The sequence below is a fragment of the Acipenser ruthenus genome, chromosome 1 (assembly GCF_902713425.1).
Source record: "Acipenser ruthenus chromosome 1, fAciRut3.2 maternal haplotype, whole genome shotgun sequence".
Taxonomy (NCBI): Eukaryota; Metazoa; Chordata; class Actinopteri; order Acipenseriformes; family Acipenseridae; genus Acipenser; species Acipenser ruthenus.
The window spans coordinates 64262296-64281586 of NC_081189.1; the positions used below are offsets into that span (position 1 = coordinate 64262296).

Consider the following 19291-nt stretch of genomic DNA (forward strand, 5'->3'; position numbering starts at 1 on the left):
ATGGAATCGCAGATGGAATAGTGGAATTAGGCATTTTGGGAATGGAATTTTTTATCTCACAACTCCAGTTTTCTACGTTTTTTTTTTTTTTTTTCACTACACCCTGCCAAGTTGTGTTCATTCAACATGTGACCTCACTCACGTGTCTCCGCTGAAACTCATTGTGGCGGCTGCACCAACGAAGGAAAAAAAAATGCAATGTTTTAGGAAAAGACAGAGCTAAAAAAAAATCTGATTATCTATATGAGGATGGTGGGATACTATTCATCAAGTATTGCTGTCATTCGATTGACCAGGTACGAGTCAGTATCATTAAAGATCATATTGCCAGTCGTAAACACACAGAGAACAAGAAAACAAATAAGATGGTAACAACAGCAAAGCACTGCATTCTTCTAAGGTACTGCCTTCAAGGCAGGGCTTTCCCGAAGTAAGCCAAATTAATTGTGTATTTAATTTTTTTTTTTTTTTTTTTTTTTTATACAGATATCACATTATTTTTACATACAATTACCCATTTATACAGTTGGGTTTTTACTTGAGCAATCTAGGTAAAGTACCTTGCTCAAGGGTACAACAGCAGTGTCCCCCACTGGGGATTGAACCCACAACCCTCTGGTCAAGAGTCCAGAGCCCTAACCACTACTCCACACTGCTGCCCCTCTGTTTAGTTTATTTCTTTCCACACTACCTGTCTTTAATAAAGCTATAATTAGCAATGTTAAACCATCGCCGTTTCTTAATTAAATTATATTATCTGACAATGCAGAAACAAGCTCAAAGATATTTTTCTAGCTATACATTCATTGAAGGAAACTGATCACTTTACTGTGTGGACGTAGTTACAACAGTACACACTGTTTGTTTCATAAAGACATTCTGTCTGGAGACACGACTCTTGTTAAATCTTGCAAATAAGGCAGAATTAGCAAAGAAACAATTTTAATTATGCGTTTACATTAAAAGGACAGTGAACTTGTTTAGAGCAGTGAACTTGTTTAGAGCAATGAGTCAATCAACACACTTTTTTTTATCAGTTTTTCATATTTTATCCTGGTTATTGTAATGCCAGTAAAATGCTAAACTTAATTTGTAATGTATTGTAAATAGGATTAGTCTCTCTCACATGACATTGTTGGACTGTTACTAAACTGTTTAATCATTTTTATTGTTATTGTAATGCCAGCAATAAGATAAACAGGTCTTTTCAAAACACCTTCCTTTGTAGACTGAAATGTAGTGTTTGGCTAGAATACAAATAAAAAAGAAAGAATTGTGGTAATATTGATTAATTTACTTAGTTTAACTATCAACATTAGATTTATGTTCAAATGCCATGTTTAATTATTAATAAGTTGATAAAAAGTGATGAAAAAACGGAATTGGCCATTTTAAAAAACTGAATTTGCTATTCCCAAAAATGGAAAATAGGTAGCCTGTGCATCTGCCTGGGATTCCCATGTCATCAGCCTGCATCGCTGATAGAGGCAGCTGGGGACTGTAAGCTGGAAGCAGCCATATGTTTGATGTAGTAACACATCAGAAATCACTAGAAACTGAATTAGCATGTATTTTTGAAACAGGGCATCTATGCCCTTTTTGAATACATGTTAAAACCGTGATAGCCATGGCAGTTAAAATTATTCATACAAAGAGGATAATACATTTGATATTTTAGATAATAGGACTGCTTGTTTTTATATCATATGAAGGTCAAAATAATCATGCCAATGTCAAATTTAATCATCCCAATATTGTCTGTTAGCAGTTCTGACCTTTAGTAAAACGGGGCTGTTAATTGTACAGGGTTGCCATTTTACTTTTATCACACAAATTTATGCAAACCTTTTTAAATTTCACAATGTTGCTAATGTGTATTGCACTACACAAAACAATATTATACCAGGCTACCATACTGTGTATATATACCATACCTCTATATATTAGCATTTTAATGGAAGTCTGGAAGAGGTACAATGGTTGTATTACTCAAATGCACTAACCCTCAATAATCCTCTGCAAATATGTGTCTAAGTGACACTGAGCAAAATTTTAACTTCCCCTTATTAAATTGTCTTAAAAATGCCAGTTTAAATGAAGTTAAAGTTAATAATAGAACAATGTGAAGCACGCATAATTTAAAAAAAGTATGATTCTAGCATATATGCTCCTCATTTCTGTTACTACAAATTAATGAAATCATGCCTCATCATTACCACACAATGGAAAATGAGGCCCTGCATTTGTTATTATTTTATATTTAGTATCAATAAAGTGGTCTAGATGAGATATAATACCTCACTTTCAGCTTTGCCCTGCCCTTGTTTACAGGAGTTGAGGAATTGAAGATGTTTGAGAATAAGCCTTGGCGTTGGGAGCTGAATCCCGTTTGAAAAACCTGGACTAATAGACTGAATACAACACACACAGATCCTTAAAGTTAAAGCTAGCGTACCTTGTTTGCCTGCCTTCAACTACAAGTTAGGAGACTTGTTAGACCAGCCTGTTCTGCAGCTTTATTACTTTAGCCATAATTTCCTCTTTAATTAAAAGTGACTTCGCTTATATGAGTCCAACAAAATATTACTAAACAAATATTAAAAGCAGTAAAAAGGTGTAGAACAAGACAGCCCTTCCAGGTGAGCAAAATACTCCGATTGCATTACTGCATTCTGCACCTAAAGGCGATTTTGTTCACTGCCTTTTCTGTTTCCATATCATCTCAAAAAGCAAAATACACTTCAGTTTAAAAGAACTGCAATATTATTTATTTCTGAAGGTTCCATTTCCTTTTTTTTTTTCCTCCAGATGGCAAGATTAAATTACATAAACCCTGTCAGCAAGTCTAATCCTCAATCGTATTCTGTTCCTCCACAGAAGCCTCCCAACCTGTCTATAATTTTGTTATAGATGTTGGCAAACAGCTGTAGTTTACACTGCGAACATTTCACTAGAAAATATTTTATAAATGCTCAAGATTCCTGTGTTCAGGAAAAAAAAAAATGTGATGAGGGCAGTAAAAAGGAATGATATGTCCTATTACATTGTTAAACCCACTATAACAATATAATTAATATCTAATATTATTATTTATTTCTTAGCAGACGCCCTTATCCAGGGTGACTTACAATTGTTACAAGATATCACATTATACAGATAACACATTTTTTTACATACAATTACCCATTTATACAGTTGGGTTTTCACTGGAGCAATCTAGGTAAAGTACCTTGCTCAAAGGTGCAACAGCAGTGTCCCCCATCTGGGATTGAACCCACGACCCTCCGGTCAAGAGTCCAGAGCCCTAACCATTACTGCAGAAGATTTCTACACACCACTATTCTACTTCATATGTACAGTAGAAATGCATAAACAAAAGCCAAAAATGTTAATGGAAACAATTCTGCCATTGCCTGGAAGAAAATAATATTGTCCCATGGTAAAAATAATGCTCTTATATCCATAGCTCTGTACAAATACACACACAAATGCATAGATGTACTAGGTTTATTAAGTGTGAAATTGTATAAGTAACTGGGGTATTTCAGGGGTTAAATCGCTTTGGGACACTTATTTCAAAGTTGATTCTCACAGAGGGGGAACCCCTCTACATCCCCCACATGTATTTATCCAGGCTCAAAACGGATTTTGATAAACAAGCAGCGGGCACAGATAACACATTCCAGTTTATTCGCATATTGCAAATGTAACGCAAACTGAATAAGTGACCGCGGTATATCAGGGGTTAAATCGCAATGGGCCACTTATTACAAAGTTACAATTACCTTTTAAAAATATTTAAATCTCATAATCATTTACAAGCATACTGTAATCTAGAGCAAAGAATTAGAATTTAGAGATGTCAATAACGGATATGTATTCTTAAGTAGATTAATAATTAATACTGGGATAGTTTGAAGTCCCCACTTGCAAAATGACGTTCACACACTGCTGCGTGTGTTTGTGCAATAAGTACACTATGCCAGTACATTGTAGGTAACTGGTATAAAATAGTTATTGTAATTAGGCTGCTAACGGTGCTTTCAATTTTCTATCAATATAAAACTTCACCAGGTTCATAATCCTTTAAATACACCCCACATTATAGTCCCCACTTGCATAGTACAGAATGATGCTCACACAATAAAATACAAATTTCTTTCTCCATTTAGATTTTTTGTATATAATGACATATAAATAAATGAATGTATTTTAAAAGGATATGTTATGTAAATATTATATTTTAGATATTAAATATGATATAATATTTGGTATGATAAAAATTAGCAGAGTTGATTAAAATTAAGAAATAATCTTATGGTTATAATTAGTTTAGCTAAAAATCACAAATTACCTTTTTAAAACATTCTCATGATCATTTGCAAATATTCTGTAATCTAGAGTAAAGAACTAGAACTTAAAAACTACTAAATGCTAAATTGTAAGAAAGAGGAAGATGAATCTGCAACATGTCTGTGTAATGGTTGTGAACAGCAGGACTCAGAGTGGCTGCGGCTCAGACACAGTCCTACTGCAGGCTGTGCAGGTCCCCACTTACACGTAGTGTAAACGTGTAGTGTAAAAGTCCCCACTTGGTTGTTTATTTTCTAAATATATTTTTTTCTAATTTAAACAAATATTATCAATGTTAAACATAATTTTTTATATATATTTTGTTTAAAGAAAATGTTGGGAAGTCATGGTCATATACCTCAGTGTTGTTTTATCAGAAATTCTCTTTGCTGTCCAGATTCTCCTATTTTCTGTTGTAATGAGGATCCATGCATTCTTCTCTCACTTCTTGCCTCTGAAACGTGGAGCAGCCCTCTAGCTTAATGAAGCAGGTGGCCTTCACAAGCTAGCGCTGTGTCATTCAAGTTTAGTCTGTTGAAATCAGACAATCTAGGTCATCTGGTCACCTTATGGTAATTTCATGAATGGGTTATAAAATGCTGTCCAGTCTGTCTAGAAATTGCAGGAAATTACATCTGAAGACCAATGAACATGCAATGATTGTGATGACCGACAAAGTAATCCCTTTGTGTAAAGCCAGAATTCTTCCTAATGTTAACTCTGGACAATGAGCTGTATTCATTGAAGTATTCTGTATTTACTGGAATGTCAATGCTTTATGAATATGTCCCAATATAACTATTATGTTCTTCAAACTTTTGGATATAAGTTAAAAGCAGTACTTATGCAGTGAGCAACATGGCAAGCGATGTGAGCCAGTGAATTCAGATTATTATTTGTTTTTCTTTTTGCTCGATCACCCCAGTTGTTTTGAAACTTACCAGTTAGGAACCAGGAGTGTGTGTCTTTCATGTGGAAATGACAATGGACAAGGAATTCATTCTTTTTGCATCTGCTGTGACTCTTTGAATAACATACCTGTAATTTCTCTTTTCATTGTTAACATGCTGACAGCTTTTTACACTTATAACTTTAAAGTCTGTTTCAAGCTTTTTTTAAATGGCCGCTCTAGTGCACTGGTGTTTGAGATCAGTCCTTTAAATCACTGATCCATACCACATCATGGATCGTTATTGCCGTGTTACTTGTTTGACAATGTGGACACAATCCAGTGCACTACAGCGGTCATTTTGAAAATAGCTTTGAAACTGATTTTAAAGTTATAATTGTAGAAAAATTGTCAGGATGTTAACAATGAAAAGAAAAATGACAGGTACGTTATTTAAACAGTTGTAGCAACACGCTAGATTTTTCGAAACCCCCACTACTTATTCTTTAAAGCAGGAGGCTGTATGGTCCAGTGGTTAAAGAAAAGGGCTTGTAACCAGGAGGTTCCCGGTTCAAATCCCACCTCAGCCACTGACTCATTGTGTGAGCCTGAGCAAGTCACTTAACCTCCTTGTGCTCCGTCTTTCGGGAGAGACGTTATTGTAAGTGACTTGGATAAAGGCGTCTACTAAAATAAACAAATAATTAAAAAAGCAAGAAACATGTGTTTCCTTGCACTTTGAGATGCCTGTCTTCTTCAGAAAAGGGATTGTTGTTAATACAGTGTCCAACACTACAGAATGACATCTTAAATATTTTTTGTTATCAAGCATGCAAGAATATTCCTGCTGAACTGAAAACAAATCCAGATCTGATTGAAATATACCAGAATCCACAGTTAATATTAGGATTATATGTGAAAACCGGCTTGTCTTTATTATAATTCACATCCACAACAGACACAATAAAATTGTTATTGCAGCAATGACTATTCAATTACACCCTCAAAGCTATTCATAAAAGTAATACAAGCAACGTTTCAACCATATGTTTCTCCCCACTTAAATAGGCATGGTTACTTGCCAACCTAATCCTCATGTTTTTTAGACAGCACCACTACCTAGCCTCGTATCTGAGCCTGCTTGAGTCATGTCAAGTCTCTGAGTCTTGATTAACCCAGGGAAGGGGTCATTATTCTCTGTTGAGGGTGAGTGATTGGCTCTCAAAGCAGAGAAAACCTAGACCACAATGTGTCTGCTGGATCAAGAGCAGACATGATTTTACCTGGATGAACTTGGATATTTAATGAAGATTAAGTAAAGCTGTACGTGTTTACATGTTGTGCTTTTAATGTTTAGGGTATTGTACACAAAAAAATGTTAGCTGTTTCACACTAGTACTTTTTTTTTGTAATCTTTGGCTAATGTAATCCATCTTCATTCAAGAGTATTTGAGGTAAACTGACTTCATACTGCTATAAATATCTTCCCCTACCTCGGCTTCTGTATAGGAGAAGCTGTGAAATATTGATTTCAGAAGAAAGTTCATTTAGATTTAGTAAATAAACACTATGTGAGATGCTCTGATCCTAATGCTGTGCACTTCACAGATGGAAGAGAACACCTCCAACCATATGTGTAGGAAATTGGCCCATGACTCTTAAAAAAAAATATTTCCGTCATCACTTTCAGGTCGCTCATATGTCAAGTTACACTGATCCTCAGTATAACAGAATTAAAACTATTTTCTTTGCGGAAACAGATGTTTATGCAATGAGCTAGGAAGGAATTAAACTTCTGTTTGTGCTATTCAATGATGACTGACTTGTGCAGCAAAATATTGGATTTCAGAAATGAAATACATCCCTCTAAACGGCTTAACAGGAATTTTATAATTAAAGCAATTTCAATTAACTTTTTTTTCTGGTTTACATTCAAGGGGGAATATAAGTCGCTGTCATTTAAAAGCTACGTTACTGAACCTTTAAAAGCAGGTCAATGTAAATAAACAAGATGTTCCTTTCAGTGCTGTCAATACTTACAATGTGGAAGTTTATATTACACATTTTCTGGGTATTTGCACAGATTTTAGTAAATAATGTAAACACCAATAGAGATGCATATTTGGAACATCTTTTAGTAGTTTTTTAACTTTGTAAATCTTTTACTTCTTGGAAGAGTTAAAATTATGAATATATTTCAAACAATGCGAACCTATTGGGGGATGTATAATGATGTCTATTTTTTATGCTCTAAATAGAGGAGAATCTAAACTTATTAACCTTACAGTGAAATGGGGTTTTCCATTAAATCAGGTTTGCAACTTTTAGGGCAGCTGTATTAATATCCACCACATCGATATGTATGTAGAGGCAGTCTGGTACAAATTGAAAAATTGAAAGTAAAAAAAAAATATTGCATTGCAAAGCCACACAAATTTAGTAAAAATCACTTTATAGAGGGGCTAACAATAAACTGAACGTATGTGATAATAACGTGTTTCATTATGGGATGGTGAATGTCTGTGTAGAAGTGAACAAGTAGAGGCTTGTTTATGAACTATGAATGTTGCTTGCAGTCTCATACTTCATTATATATGACTTTATTGGTAAACAAAAAAAAAATAACAAAAGGGGTTTCTAATATAACAGTTTTATTTAGTCCATTGGAACTTTCATTGAAAAGAGGGAAGGCTGAATGCAATTCTGTTAAGTAGTTAATGACAGACTGACCTTCCAGATGAGAGATGCCTAAGGTGCATGGCTTTTCAAGCAGGTGACATCAACTGCATTGAGAATAATGTTCAGTAGAAACTCAAAATAGTACAGTTAAAGCCCTGAGCCAAAGGCATCTACCATAGGATAATGAATGCTTTATGAAAATACATATACAAATTCTAAGCTAATACACACAAAGGTGTCCCTTTCGTAAAAATAATTGAAAACACATTCATTTTAGTATTTTACAAGACAGAGTTCCTGAATTATTTACGAAAATCTCTTGAGACAAACATCCATGATTTAGACAAACAATTTCACAAGTTCAACCGTTAACAGGAATGTAGGCTACAAAACATGTATGTAGACACTCTGTAGACAGTATTTATTTATTTAATTATTTAAGCAATCATCAATGGAAGTTGATCTAATAACTGTCACGGCCTCAGACTAAAGTTCCATATCTATGTTAAACTAAACTGTCAGAAGGATTCTGTTAATTTAGGGATGATTCCATTATAACCATATCCTAGTGTGGCAGGGCAGATCCCTGCCTGGGAAAAATGTGTAGGTTGTTGGCAGGGAAAGGGTTAATATCTGTCCCTGCCAGATAAATGTTTGCAGTCACAGGTGTAATTAGTTTATTTATTTTATTTAATTGATTACCTGTTTAATTGCTTTATGATTTAGTTAGTGTCACCTTCCTGGGATTAGCAGGCTGTTATTTAAACAGGGAAACATGTTTGCTCTAGGCAGTCTGCAGTTGGTGTAAAGGCAAGAGGCTGTCAGTGACAGAAGGTACTGTGTGAAACCTTTGTGTGTGTGTAAAAGTGTTTATGTCGTAGTTAGGACGGAGAAAGTTTGGTTAGTGCTCCATGTGAGTTAGGTTTTTGTTTTGATTTTTTCTTTTAATTCTTAAATTAATAAAAAAGTGTTTAGCAAGTGTTAAAAAAAAAAATCAATTTCTGTGTCCGGGTCTGCTTAAAAGGGGCTACGAACCTTGAAAACGAGTGAAATCTTTCACACCTAGTCACAACATATTTCATGGAAATGATAGGTGAGATAATTGAATGTTTTTAAGCACACCAATTTTATAAGGTTTCCTCACCAGAAACCCACTCCTTGCAGTGTCGATTCATTTATGGGCGACTAACCAACAAATTATTTACATTCTGAGTGGATGGTGATAAGGTAAAGGTGCTTGATTCAGTACTTTGAAGTTTATTAATCAGCGATTCATGCTTCAAAGGCAGTTAACTCTGGATCACTTTAAAGTGCAGAAAATCAATTACAGCTTGATCTGTCCAAGAGCTCCACATCATGCAGCCTAATCAGATTCATGGAAAAATGTAATCACTTAAAGATTAGAACTACGACGTCCTCTCTTTTAGAGGTACACAAGGGTATGGACTGCTGGATTTGGGAGGGGGAGGCCAGTTATCCAGGGCTTGATAATGAGCTTAATCAATACGCGGTGGATTCTTTGACATGAACACTTTCAAGCCTACTGCATGGTGTCAGACAAATTTATTGAAGCACAAAAACTTAAATGTATATGCTGTACTGTTCTTGAGCCTTTAGTTTACCTATACGGGGCTCTATGTACTAATACTACTTACGTGTTCATAAACACTGCAAATTCATAGCACTCCGTCCTTCGTAAACAGCTATTTTTCGTACAGCTAACTATCGTAATATCGCCGCAAGTTTACGAACAGCATAACTTACTGCTCATTATACAGGAGAGATTGGAATTTGCATTTCATTACAAATAGATTTGCAATGCTGTAAGTCAAGATTTAGAACTTCCTTCTGGCAAAGATAAATGAGTGGTATTATAGTGAACAGAAATAACTAACAAAATTAATTCACTGGGACACTTGACATTAAAAAAAAATGCATGACCTTAGAAGGATTACACAGAAGCAGCAGAAAATAAAATAAAAAAAAAACAAAAGGACAACCCGAACAAACCTAAACGTAGATCTAAAAGAAAGGGTCCCCAAAAACGGAAAGTTTAAATAAAACTAAGCTTGTTTCTATATATGGAAGTTTACCATGGTAAATTTGCATGGTAATTCTGCAGTTTACTATATATGTACTCGTCTGTACCCTAACCATGCTTCCCTATGCTTTCAGTGCTTTAATTTAAGATGATCGCAGAAAGCTTCAGTTTGAGTCTATGTACATTTTAGTTGTGCAAAAGAAAAACGTACAGTGCATACTTTTCGTCATATTTCAGTTGTCTATGAGCTACATAATTAATTACTGAGAAAAAAAGACTTCAGTTTATGTTTAATTAAAGAACTCTGCAATGATTTGTTTCCATGTTTCCCATCATTTAGGGATGCACAGAATCCAGTATTCAGATTCGGCCCGAATATCTAGTTTTTGAGCAGGGTTCGGATTCGGACGAATACTTAGGATTCGGAGAACCGAATCCTATATCCACCCAGACGCACATCAATTTTATTATATCCCTCCAATCTGTGCGGTTCTTCTTTAAATAAAAGACACGAATCCGGTATTGAACGTAACTGTTGTATTTAATAACGAGAACACGTTTGAACTCTGTCGCAGCTCTCAACTCCCTAAATTACTGGTGGTGCATGCACTAAACACACACAGCTGCTGAATGCAAACATACCCCTGTATGCAACAGCACGTTCACATCACACTTTTCATGGAGTAAAGTTATGCAGTAAACCTGTAATATATAAAGTAACGGCAAACTGTCAGATGTGCAAGACGCTGTTGAACAATATGCTTTAGTAAATTAAATTTTACGTTATTGCAATGTGCCAATACAAGTTGAACCATTTGGGAACTGCTGTGTTTTATTAAAATAATTTTTTCATAGCCTATTTGATATGTGTTACACACACGGTGCATTTAAATCAACGTGGGTTTTATTTCGCAGGGAGATCATTCAGGTCACTCATCATGGTAATTTTTTCCTCATAGCTCTCAGGTGACACAGGTTGAAACGTCATTAAAGAAAATAGTGGGTTATATCAAAGATGCAGCTCTCCTTTCTTCTATAGGTAAACAGTTATGTATTTTGACGTCCCTTGTTAGTAGCTGCCAGTCTGTTTTTCATTCAACAGTGTCCTTCAGTTTTCTTTTTTGTAGATTCGGTATTCAGCCGAATCTTTTGAGATGGATTCGGCGTTCGGCCGAATCCCCAAAACTTGCATCCCTATTAATGTTAAGTTTAAAATAAAGTACCTTAAAATATAAAATAAACCAAAATAAAATGTATTTATTGCCATTGTTATTTAATATAGACGATTAATGTTTTTTTTTCTTTTTTGGGGGGGAGGGGGGGGGTATTTTATATTTTAAGGTGCTTTACTTTAAAGTAACTAAAAGCCTGTAAACATTTAAACAGGAAGTTTCACACACAAACAGCTAGTTGAATCTAGTCTACAGTGAGAGGCATGCGTAAAATAACAGGCGAAAAACTAAAGTAGTAAATCATGAATGAAACTAAGTTACGGGAGTGAAAATTACTTTAATACATCGCGGGCAAGTCTACGAAGTTACAAAAACCTACGTAAAGTCTAAATCCGAAAGAAACATCAGTTAAGCGATAAAGCGCGTCGATGCAGGCTCTTCCGTGTGGTAGATGACCGCGACTGGAGTTATGCGTCCCGAGCCGTAGGCGAGGGTGCCAACGAAAGACAAGGTCATCTACCACACGGTAGAGCATGCATCGAGAGGGCTCTATCGCTATTAGAAAACGATTTATTTCTTATTTTATCTTTTAAAAAAAATAATTAATTAAAACTTATATTTACCTTGAACTTCTGATATTTCGCCGGGTAACGTTCCGCTGAGGAAAATAGTCCCTAACATAATTCGAATAGAAAAATGACACACGTGTAAAGAAAACGGTTTTTATTATTATTTATTTATTGGGGTCTTACTCTCTTTCTTATTATAATTTATCTGGACATTGCCAGATAAATTAACGGTATAATTGTTGAATAATTCGTGTAGTATAGAGTCAGACTCAAAACTTGTTTTTGGAGGTGGGGCGTCATTCAAGCTGGCAAGGAGTGGATTGGCTGGTGTAGAAAGAACTGAAACAGGGTTGGAAGTTTGACTGGCTGGTTTTGAGGAAGGGTGTTGTTTGGATCCAGCTGATGACAGAATTGTGGGCCAATCATGTCCTTCCTGTTGATTTGCTGTCCAGTAGCTGCGAATTGAGCCTTCATTACGGTGTCCTGTCACAGACACGATTTCCTTTGTCTCTAGACCAGCATCAGAAAGTATCAATGTTTAAGTAGCTTTTTATGTTATCAGATTAGTTGTAGATTAGAATGTTAAGGGGAAAAAGACGGTATTTATGCACAGATTAATTTAAAATTTAATTCAGTTAAGCACTTCAACGTTCCAGCGGGCATCTGTGCAAAACAGAAGCCCGCTAGATCTGGAAGCTGATTGGCTGTTCGCACTCAATCATTTTTCTAATGACATATAGAGCCATGATCGCCTTTTAAAAATAATGTACACACATGTAACAAAACAACCAATGAGGTGGGTTAGCTTTTTTAAATTGTGTTAACTTATTACATACTCTTATTTAAAACATGACTGCTTCAATTAGAGGTAAAAACACGGTTTTAAACATCTTCCTATATCTAGAGTAATTAGTATAACATTTTCTCTACAGCTCATTTAGTTTTCCAGACTTTATTTTCATTTTAAATTAGCGAAAACTCAACACTCTAGATTCACTCCCAGTGCATCAGTTATTATGATCTCACTTATGTCTCCATTATCTGTAAACATTTATAATATCGTGAAGCACTATCGACAGTATCCTTGTTCACCAGCGTGTGTTCTCTTCACTTAATATTTTCAGTTTGCTATATCAGTATTGCATATTAGATGCAGCAGGAGCAATCAACGGTCCTTTTAAAATGAATGGAAGGTTGAGTTAAAGTTTAAATGAAGTTTTAGAGGAATGGATATTCAGTCTGTGCAGATATCATTGGAAACCTAAGCAATTTAAGGCAATTAAAAAAAAAAAAATTCTAGCAAGGCTGTGGAACAATGATTTGCATTCTTGAAGGTATCAATTGCTTTACTCAACAAGGGGTTATTCAAGCTTATTGCTACACTGCTAACCCCTTCAATACCTCCAGTGAAGATTTCTGCATGTGTAGGAAAGGAACATATGCGCTAGTTACAAAAAATGTAATTAATAACTAACTTTTTACCATTCTAATTGTTCCCACTGTGATAAAAGCAGGTGCTCCTGGAAAGGATAGCCTTCAAGGAAGAAAATCTGAATTAAAAACGGAATTTTAAGTGTTAGAGTCTCAGGAGAAACAGAACCTGGAAACAAAGCATATGGAATATTTTCAATAGATTTTAAACCACAAAAGATAATAGCTGGGCTAACAATCACAAGAAGCAGCTAATAGAATACCAACTAATATGTGCTATACCTTATACAAAATGTATGTATACTTATATTAAACCCTATTCACTTGACAAAATATTTGGAATTTTCTTTAAATAATTTATACCAGTATAAATACAGAAGTTTGACAAAAAATAGAAACCCCTACCATAGCAATTTCAACAGGGTGAGGGTCACCATGGGTTGTCAAGGCAGAACTAGAGCAACATGACTGTTTTAATCATTCCATAGGCATACTTAGCCACTCCTTTCTATCAAACCAAGTATAATTCATTCAGGGAAGCTGGAGGTTGAAATCTACAGGAAAGTTTGTTCGCCAGAATGGTTTGTGGTCATCAATTTTGAAACTCTTTCTTTATGGGTACAGGTATGCAGATACAGAAGGTAAATAGACTTTACACATTTCAAATGTATTTCCTTCATTCGGACACATTTCCAGGATCTCTAAGTATCCCGGTCTTCTGCTCTATTCTTCAGGCTATTGGCTAAAAGAGATTTTGAAGCTACATACTAAAGCAGGATTAACACTAAAATAAGTATAATATTTATACCTATTATAAAGTTTAACCCACATAATTGTTTTTTATAATTCTCAAATACTTTATTCTATAAATGGTCACTGTAAGTGTTAAATTCTTTTTGTTTTTTGATGAATAATCTTTTTGCTGTATTCTTTCTTAAAATACAACCAGTTCCTGAAAGACATTATCCCTATAATAATGCACTGGTTGAATGACGATCCAAAACATTTGTTGTTACTTCAACTAATGAAAAAAAGGAGGAAGATTCATCACATAAGTATCATTTTAACTTCAGCCACGTGTTCCTAATGCCAAAATTATAGTATTAATTGTGTTCTTTATATGTCTCATTAATTGGCATGTCTGGCTCCACTGTTACTAACAGATTAAAAAGTTATGAGAGCAGGTCTTGTTAGAAATAAGAGCTCTAACAGGAATGTTGAACACTCTCCAAAACAGGATGATGCACTTGTTTCCTTCAAAAAAAGCAAAGCACAAAATATACATAATGTACTGGACATGCAGCATTTAAGAAACATTTCTAAAAAATGCCTGATCACATGTTTTTATAAAAGAAATGTCATTAAAAACAGGGCAACCTGCTGTGTCTTGAGAAGAGGGCCTCTTTCTTGCAGACATACTGAACTACGTGACATACTGAACGAGGTGACTGGGGCTACGTGGCGTCTTGGACTGGATTAGGCTGAAAGGACAGTTGAATTATGTACAGATAATTCACATGTGCAACACCAATCGTTTTGACACAAGGAAGACATAAACTAGTGATATCCCAGTGGAAAAGGACATTTTAAAACATCAAAGGCCAGGGAGTTTAAAGAGACAAGATAAACAAATGACCTCATGAAAGTAGCTACTCAGCAGTGTGAAAAGACTATAAATATCCAAGCAAAACTAAACATTTTTGCGCTCCACATCGAATACTAAACAAGGTGCTGTCACTCTGTTAAGTGAAGCTGCAACTCCGGGACTCTGCCTAGAAACGGACCCAAGATGGGACTCTGGATGAAAACTGACCCAAGAAGAGGAAGCAAATTGCAAGCGAGTCACTACCACAAGCAACGAGACTGAGGCCTGGCTGGAGGAATGCCGTAAAAATTACAGTGACCATTATCAGCCAAACCAATCTGGGTGTGCTGTACACCTAAAACCACAGTATCCAAAAGAAACTGTGCCCTGCTTTCTGCATCATTTTAGTTGATGCTGTGCTTGTATGTGGGTGTGGGTGTATGTGTGTGTGTGTGTGTGAGAGTGTAACGGGGGGGGGGGGGGGGGGGAATCTGTGCTGACTATCTGGCGCATGTGTGGTTCTGCAGGAAGGGGGCAGCAGCCTCGTAAGATCCACCTGTCAATCATGGCAACGACACAGAGAGGTTGGGAGGAAGTTGTGCTGGCTTTCACCTCTCTCTGAGTGGTTGAGAGGCGGGCCTTGGGGGGGGGGGGGGGTTGCACGGCCCATAAGAACTATGCTTGGTTGTGCATTCGGGTGGCCATGACCGAGGAAACCCAGTGACGCTAGCTGAGGAGGCGAGCGTAAACAAACAGAGTGAGAGAATAAAATCAGACAAGCATGGCTGAGGAAGACAGCCAGACTTAAATAAACTATTCATTCAAATCTCTGGTTACGTACCTGAGGGGACGTGTGTAGTGATAGGGGAACCTTGGTCACCCCAGTGTATAGTGACAGCGAAGCGTAGGACAGAGACCTGAGCTGACCGGCATAGCAGCAGTGGGGGCACTGCGTAAGCAGCACTTTTGTTTTGTAGTTTTATAACTGTGTTTTATTTTCCCTTTTTCATTTCGCCTTTGGTTTTCATTATTATTTTTGAGCACCTGCGAGTGTGCCTGCATTTACCTGTGTTGGTAACCTGTGGTCCTGGTTACCGTTGCCGGTATACAGGCTACAAACAACAGCGCCCTCTGCGGGTTAAAATAAAAAAAAAAAGAAATAAAACTGGGCACCTGTGCGGTGTTTTCAAGTTCAATCTTCTGTCTCCCGTGTCAGTGAACACCCCCACCCTTCCACAGTGAGCCATTTACTAGCTACGTCACAGCTTGCTTGAGCTGCTGCGGTGGCTGCTTTGTGTGTGAGGAGACAGGCGGTGTCATATTTCAATTGCCTGCTAGCCAGCATGAGTGCAGTGAGAGCTTTGGACTTGTGTTTTGTGCTCAGAGACTAAGAGATTTACTTTATGCTTTTTCTGATTTCTGTTTATTAATTTTGTGTACTTAATAAAATATTACTATTGATTAAACATTCCTTGTGTCTAGCGTCTGTATGTGTGTTCATAGTAAATCCTCTATCTTTGTAACACGTCAATTAAATATTATTAATACGAGAACTAATCAACCCAGATAAACATTAAATGATCAATTATTGAATTGTTCCTACATTAATTGGTGACCCCGACGTGATGATTGATTTAGCACAGTAAGTGCTGGGTTTATGAACATACAAACACAAAGAATTAAACTTGGAATTTAATTTGAGTAGTTGTTTTTCCCTTCCAATTGCATATAACAAACGGGGTTGGAATTGAAAACCAGAGTGCTGTAAAGTAGTTGCTTTTCCCTTCTAACAGTGTATAACAGCATTGTTAGAACAGAAAATCACAGAACAGTAATCTTTCCACAAACCACATTTATCAAACATAGAGTGCCACAGTGTTGTTTGGTTTCTTGTGTGTTTTAACAGTGTATAACCGCGGGCTGTATAATTGACTTAAAACCAAGTTAGAAAGTACAGCCATGTCTGTAGGTTCAGAATCAGACACTGATGCCATGGTGGAGATGCCTAGATTGGAAGTTGCTTCCAAGAAGGGGTTATATTAATATTTGGTAGATGTGATTAAACAGGATACACCGGGGGCTCCCGATCCAGGGGATCTTGTCATTTCTCCCACAGAGTTGAATCTCAGGAGGGCTCAAGAAAATGTGTTTCAGCAACTTAAAGTTAAGGCAGTGAGACTTGTCAGCGCAATTGCTACTTTAGTATGCCTGTTGATTAAGAGGTTGGACTTGGAACAGGACAGATGTCAGGTAGTGCAGGAGAGATGTCAGGTTTTGAGGAGCAAAAATCAAGATTTGATTGGAGAGCTTCAGGCTGTAACTAGAAAAAATCAGGCTTTGAGGCGAGAGCATGCTAAGCTTAGAGACAAAACTGCAGCCGAAATTCAAGATCTGAGGATTAGCTTGGATAGGTGTCAACTGCGTAACACAGAGCTTAACAAAGCAATGTGTAGGAATAATGAGGTGAATCGTGGTTTGATCAGTGAGAAGGCTGCATTAAAACGTAGAATTGAAGAGTTGGAACATGAGAGAGCAATGGTAACGTGGGATAGAACTAAGGCTGATGCCGAGGAGGCTGACTTTGCAACCCTGCCTCCCCGAAACCCGCAGGCTAGCACCCCTGGGTTTCAATATCTCAGAGGTACCCGCAATACACACGCAGAGGTGCCTGAGTTGTCAGTACTGTCTGCATGAGACAAGCACCCGAATACACCTGGCTTTCCGAACACAACAGACACACTCAGATTGGGGTCTAAAATGACATTCAGTGAACTGATAAGCATGACTGTAAAATGTCCACAGTTCGACCCAACAAAAAAGGGTAATCATATAGAAGACTTCATCGCTAGAATGAGACGTTTTATTAAATTGGCTGGAATTGTAGAAGAGGAGCAAAAGGCATTTTTTCTTAAACAAAGAACAGTTGAGTATAATTCCAGTTGCACTTTCCTTTCATGGAACTAAATGAATTAATTGTAACACATTCACATAGAATTGAACTGTTAGAACATAAGAACATAAGAAAGTTTACAAACGAGAGGAGGCCATTCAGCCCATCTTGCTCGTTTGGTTGTTATTAGCTTATTGATCCCAGAATCTCATCAAGCAGCTTCTTGAAGGATCCCAGGGTGTCAGCTTCAACAACATTACTGGGGAGTTGGTTCCAGACCCTCACAATTCTCTGTGTAAAAAAGTGCCTCCTATTTTCTGTTCTGAATGCCCCTTTATCTAGTCTCCATTTGTGACCCCTGGTCCTTGTTTCTTTTTTCAGGTCAAAGAAGTCCCCTGGCTCTACACTGTCTGTACCTTTTAGGATTGTGAATGTTTGAATCACATTGCCGCGTAGTCTTCTTTGTTCAAGACTGAATAGATTCAATTCTTTTAGCCTGTCTACATACGACATGCCTTTTAAACCCGGGATAATTCTGGTTGCTCTTCTTTGCACTCTTTCTAGAGCAGCAATATCCTTTTTGTAACGAGGTGACCAGAACTCAACACAATATTCTAGGTGAGGTCTTACTAATTCATTGTAAAGTTTTAACATTACTTCCCTTGATTTAAATTCAACACTCCTCACAATATATCCAAGTATCTTGTTGGCCTTTTTTATAGCTTCCCCACATTGTCTAGAGGAAGACATTTCTGAGTCAACATAAACTCCTAGGTCTTTTTCATAGTTCCCTTCTTCAATTTCACTATCTCCCATATGATATTTATAATGCACATTTTTATTGCCTGCATGAAATACTTTACACTTTTCTCTATTAAATGTCATTTGCCATGTGTTTGCCCAGTTCTGAATGCTGTCTAGATCATTTTGAATGACCTTTGCTGCTGCAGTGTAGGAGGAGTGGCAAACAGTGTTTGCCACTCCTCCTATTTTTGTGTCTTCTGCAAATTTAACGAGTTTGCTTACTATACCAGAATCTAAATCATTAATGTAGATTAGGAATAGCAAAGGATCTAATACTGATTCCTGTGGTACTCCACTGGTTACCTCGCTCCATTTTGAGGTTTCTCCTCTAATCAGTACTTTCTGTTTTCTACATGTTAACCACTCCCTAATCCATGTGCATGCATTTCCTTGAATCCCTACTGCGTTTAGTTTGAGAATTAATCTTTTATGCGGGACTTTGTCAAAAGCTTTCTGGAAATCTAAATAAACCATGTTGTATGCTTTGCAATTATCCATTTTCAATGTTGCATCCTCAAATGTTAATTATTTAGTTTGCACACTTTGTGTGTGAAATAACTTTTAGTGAAACTTGATAAAGTAACTATAAGTAATCTACCTCATATTGTTGTATGAAGAGTTTCTTTAAAAGTAAATTTGCCATATCCTTAATCTATAAACCATTAATAAGCTTAATGTGATATATTCTAAGATTGTGTGCATCATTTCAGTTGATGCTGTGCTCGTATGTGGGCGTGTGTGTGTGTGAGCAACTTACTACCTACGTCACAGCTTGCCTGAGCTGCTGCGGTGGCTGCTGTGTGTGTGAGGAGACAGGTGGTGTTATATTTCAATTGCCTGCTAGCCAGCATGAGTGCAGTGAGAGCTTTGGACTTGTG

The 19291-nt window shown here is 36.7% G+C and overlaps 1 protein-coding gene across 16 annotated transcripts in view; it reads right to left on the reverse strand.

Moving 5' to 3' along the window:
- Nucleotides 1-19291, reverse strand: part of LOC117421382 (teneurin-3-like) — a 932247-nt gene that overhangs the window by 252012 nt on the left and 660944 nt on the right. Inside the window, exon 1 of one of the 16 annotated variants that reach the window (XM_059027485.1) lies at nucleotides 4712-4876. The exons of the other annotated variants lie outside the window; for them this stretch is intronic. The gene's annotated coding sequence lies outside the window, so the exon portion shown is untranslated. Of the gene's footprint in view, nucleotides 1-4711; nucleotides 4877-19291 lie in introns of those variants that run through there. 16 annotated transcript variants of the gene reach the window in all.